Source organism: Rhinolophus sinicus, linkage group LG04 (genome assembly GCF_036562045.2).
Source record: "Rhinolophus sinicus isolate RSC01 linkage group LG04, ASM3656204v1, whole genome shotgun sequence".
Lineage (NCBI taxonomy): Eukaryota > Metazoa > Chordata > Mammalia > Chiroptera > Rhinolophidae > Rhinolophus > Rhinolophus sinicus.
In genome coordinates, this window is record NC_133754.1 from 158,797,193 (window position 1) to 158,802,046 (window position 4,854).

The 4,854-nt window shown below is 40.9% G+C and overlaps 1 long non-coding RNA gene across 1 annotated transcript; it reads right to left on the minus strand.

Moving 5' to 3' along the window:
* Positions 1 to 286: 286 nt before the first annotated feature.
* On the minus strand, positions 287 to 1,906 carry LOC141571353 (uncharacterized). Its single transcript, XR_012496113.1, has 2 exons — positions 1,841 to 1,906; positions 287 to 644 (listed from the first exon to the last, which is right to left on the minus strand). It is a non-coding gene; the product is annotated as an uncharacterized LOC141571353 (long non-coding RNA).
* Between the last annotated feature and the right edge of the window lie 2,948 nt (positions 1,907 to 4,854).

Genomic DNA, 4,854 nt, shown 5'->3' on the forward strand with positions numbered 1-4,854 from the left:
ATGCCAGAGGCCAAGCCAGGCAGCATACGAGAGCATGAGAAAGCAGCCCTCACCCAGAGGTTCATGCGCCCGCCGGGGCTCCTGAGGGCTTCTCCTAACAAAGGGAAAACTGACTGTGAGCAACTCTGTTCCTGCCTGCCAGGTTCTGTACATGGCCGCTCGGGGCTTCCTCCGTGGATTTCAAGCAGTTTTTCTGGGGTTACTGAGACCCTGGCTCTGGACCCTGCCCTTGGGAGCCAGTGGAGTACACACTCACACATCAAATCAAATAATAAATGCCGGGAACTTTCACGTAGTATCTCATTTAATCCTCACCTCCACCCAAGAAGGTCGCTACAATCATATCCCATTACAGATGAGAGCACTGGTGCACAGAGAGGTTAAATAAAGGGCCCAAGCTTCAGCTAGAAAGTGGCAAGGCTTAGATGCAAGCCCAGCTCTGTCCATGTTCTTTCTATTAATGCCTCAAGCTGCCTCTACTGGTGCTTAGGTATTTAGGTGAGAGGTCAAATGTCGAGCTATAGGAAGGACTGTGTGGGGCAGGAATAGGTCCTGTATTTTAGCAGGATCTTGAAGAACAGGTAGATGTTGGAAGATGGAGAAGACGGAGAGATCTGTGTGAAGAACTCCTCGGATGGTTCTCTCTGAATAGAGAAAAAGATAGGTAATAGATCTTAAATATGGTAGAGATTTTTTTGAAGACTGTAACTAATCTTACCACACAGGCCTGGATTGCCATATGGGAGTTACTCCAACTAACAAGTACTATAGTAAATCTAATAATGCACTAAGAGACTAGAGAAATGACCACTGGGTAGGTTTGTGGAACCAGGACACACTGAGAACTAACTGGACTCTACTACCTAAAGTAGAGGCCCTTATAAAAAATAAAAATAAATAAATAAATAAATAAATAAATAAATAAAAAGACAGTAACTAATAAATTTGAAATGTTTACAAAATGGGTAATTTCCTATGAAAATAAATATTTATAAGATTGATTCAAAAAGGTAGAAAACATAAAGAGGCCATGGAAGAAATTGGAAAACATTTTTAAAAGATTTTTATTAAAATACCTGGAAATTTGGACCACTTATTCCCCTTCACTTTCCCCAACCTTTTTGATTTTTCAATTACAGTTGACATTCAATATTATTTTATATAAATTTCAGGTGTACAGCATAGTGGTTAGACATTTATATAATTTAAGAAATGATCCTCCTGATTAGTCTAGTACCCACCTGGCTCTATACATAGTTATTACCATATCATTGATTATATTCCCTATGCTTTACTTTACATCCCCATGACTATTTTATAACTACCAATTTGTACTTCTTAATCCCTTCATATTGTTCACCCTAACTGCAATGGGGGCTGGTAGGTGTTGTGTAGTTTGTGCCCAGGAGGAAAGGGAAACAGGTGATAATGCATCATTTCTTAATGAGTGCCCCACCATTGTCTCCTGGAGTTTTTTGCAAGTTGCTGACACTTTCTGCACATTCTAACGTATGGAAGGCAGACAATAATGGCCACCTGAGCACCAGTGATTTTAAACACATCCCAATTTCAGAAATTTAAAATGTCAAAAATTTAGAATCAATGAAATACTGTATATGAATACTAGACGAAATTATAAGAAATGTTGTATTTGTAAAAACCCATGGAGAAACAAGGACTTTCCATACATGAACCCAAAGGCAAAAAACACAAAAAATAGACTTAATACATGAAAATGAAAAAAATCCCTCACATCAAAAAATAAAATTAAAAGCAGAAGGACCCATCAAAGGGGAAATATTTGTAACATGTATGATAGACAAAGAATTAGTACACTTACTATTTTAAGGGCCCTTACAAATCAACAGTGAAAAAGATGAACACTCCAGGATAAAAATGGACAAAGAACTGTAACAGGAAATTAACCAAAGAAGAACTAAAAATGGTTAAATATATTCACCGCGTAAAACGATTTGGTAGTCAAAGAAATGTAAATTGAAACCACAATATGTTACCTTTTTTAAAATCATCAAACTGGCAGAGATCTGAAAATTGATAATGTGTTTGCAAGGACTGGAAATGAAAGACTATTACCCTTCTCGGAGGGGTGAGATTGGTGCACTAGCCAGCACGTGGGAAGATCTTAAAAACCTGCATAACCAGCAATCCCACTTCTGGAATTTATTCTAAGGTATCAAATAAAGAAATAGTAAAGAGATACACATGAGTCTGCTCATCACAAGGGTTTTATTTTTTTTAATTTAGTTTTTATTTTTATCAAAGTTATACATGCACGTAATTTTTAAAGTTGAAATTTTCTCCGTGGTTTGTTATGAAAATCAGCAATTCCCTGACCTTCCTCTGACCTTCCATCTCCCCACCTTACTCTTCTTTCTCAGTCCCAGAGATACTGCTTTCAATTCTTCTGATATTTACCGTATTTTCACTCATGCTTCTAATGCTACTTCTTTATTTTTGAGGTTTGGGCATATCTAATGATTTCTCATCATGGAAACAGAGGATTAACTCTCTCACCAACACCCTCCCCCAAAATACACCCCCCCACAAGCACATACACATACTCCATTCTCCCCACCTCTCTCCCCACCATACACACGTTACCCCTGGTCAAATCAGCCTCCCAATATAGTTATTTGTCATTCTGATTAGATCAATATTCATTATTTACCTTATTTTAACTAGAAATTTATTGTCAAATGTAGTGTATAGGATTCTATCATTTTATTTTCCTGCACAACATTTCATTTTCCCTGGAATTAATAATTGACTTTTTTTTATCATTGGCTTAGTTTGCTAATTTTTATCACCAATTAATTTTTTTCAGTTTTTGCTTTGCTCTTTAAAAATCATTTCACTAGGACAAATTCCAGAGGAAATAACTGGTCAAAGTATACAAATGATTCCTAAGGGTCTTGCTCTGTTCTGTCAAATTGCTGTCTACTGAAGGGTTAGCCCTGGTGACATGTAGGTATGTATAGGACATGGCACCTCTTGCCAGGAAGGTCTACTCCTGCTGTAGCACAATTCAAATTTCACCTAAATCAAGACTAATCCTAACAAAAGACGAGAGGAGACATTTATATTTGTTTACCACTTTAAAAAATGCCCTGTTTGGCAATGTTGTCAATCTCTTTTGCAGCTCACTTAACTAGACAGCTTTGAAATTGTTTCTTGACATACATTTTAAAAGTTGGAAGAATTCAGACAAAATGAGACTTTATTAATATTTCACATTTGATAAAATATTTACCTGGCATGTTTCAAATGCTCACAAAAATGCTACCACACATGCTGTGCTAGTTTCACCACACCGTCTCCACCACTGGGTGCTATTATTTTGGTGTGTTTTTTTCCCTAAACAAATTGGTCTTTTTCTAATTACTAAATTTGCAGTTCCAGGCCTGGAAGATCCATTTGTAAGGCAAGGAAGGAGGAAGATTATATATATATGCCTTTCTTGTAGCCAGCTAATAATTATATGCTCTACTTTGTAAGAATCGACTTACTGCCAGGCGCTTTTCTTTGATCCTATTAGTCAGGTAAAATTACTGCCCTTGACAGACATGGCCATTCTGGATGCAGTAGGTAGAGAGCAAAGGTAGGACTGATGTCAAGGGGCAGGGGTCTGGTGCTGACTCTGTCCCTAGTTTCTGGCCCATCGTTCCACCTGCGGGCCTTGTCTTTACCCTGGCAAGAGGCTGAGGCCCGGGGCATGGTCGTGCGACTTCTTCACATCCCACAGGTGGGTCCTCTGGGCCCTCTGGAAGGGGGACTGACTGCCTTTTCTTTGTCCCCACAGAACACCAAGCGAGTTGTGATCTTGGGGTTCAGCTGAGCATAGGAGGGGCCACGCCAATCACCCAGGCAGCACATGCTGTGCTTACAGTCTTTGTTGCTCACTCAGGAGCCCTAGAAGTCAGATACACACCTTTTTTCATTCTCCCACAGTTTTTGATCACCAACCGTGAACACGGCAGGGATGCCATGGGGCCAAAGAACCCAGCACCACTTCACCTGTGATGCCAGCAATGGGGCTGGGTAAATCACTTCTGTGGCCTGTGACCGCAGCTTCCTCATCTGTAAAATGGGGATAAAAATGACTACCTCAGAGCGTTGTTGTGAGGCCACACAAGCCAAAGCAGGCTCTCCAGGTGTTCTCTGGGCATGACTCAGGGGCCCACTAGGGAGTTCACTGACACCCAAAACAGGCCACAATGGGGAAAGTGTCAGACTACGAGAGGGTAGGACAAACTTTCCCTGAGGGTTGGGAAGGGTTCTTAGAGGGCTCCTGGAAAAAGGTGGTGTTTGCATCAATGGCAATTCAGTCCTGTTGAGTGATTAGAGCTGCCACCTGCTACTAGATTCCATTTAGAACCTGGACAGCAGATTTCACACCGGAGGGAATGTCAGGAATGTCACGCACCCAGAGCAGATACCCCAGAACACCTAGGCGAAGTCTCCCAACCTCTCTGTCAAATGACAGGTGTGCTTCATTCATTCATTCATTGGATACATATGTCTTGAGCATCTGCCACGTACCGGGCATTGCTCTCAGTACTGGAGATATGTCAGCGAACAAAACAAACCCCCTGCTCTCAGAGCTTACGTTCTTTAGGGGAACAGAGGGAAACTAAACAACAACAAAATAAGGCTATACCAGATTGGCATAAGTGCCAAGGGGATAAATAAAGCAAGGTGAGGGGAGTGGAGCATTAGGGAATGGTGGGGAGGTTGCTGCAAGCAGGGAAGTTTGTAAAGGGCTGATTTTTGAGTGAGATCTGTAGGAAATGAGGGGAAGAATGTTCCAGGCAGTGGGGAACAGCAAGTTCAGGA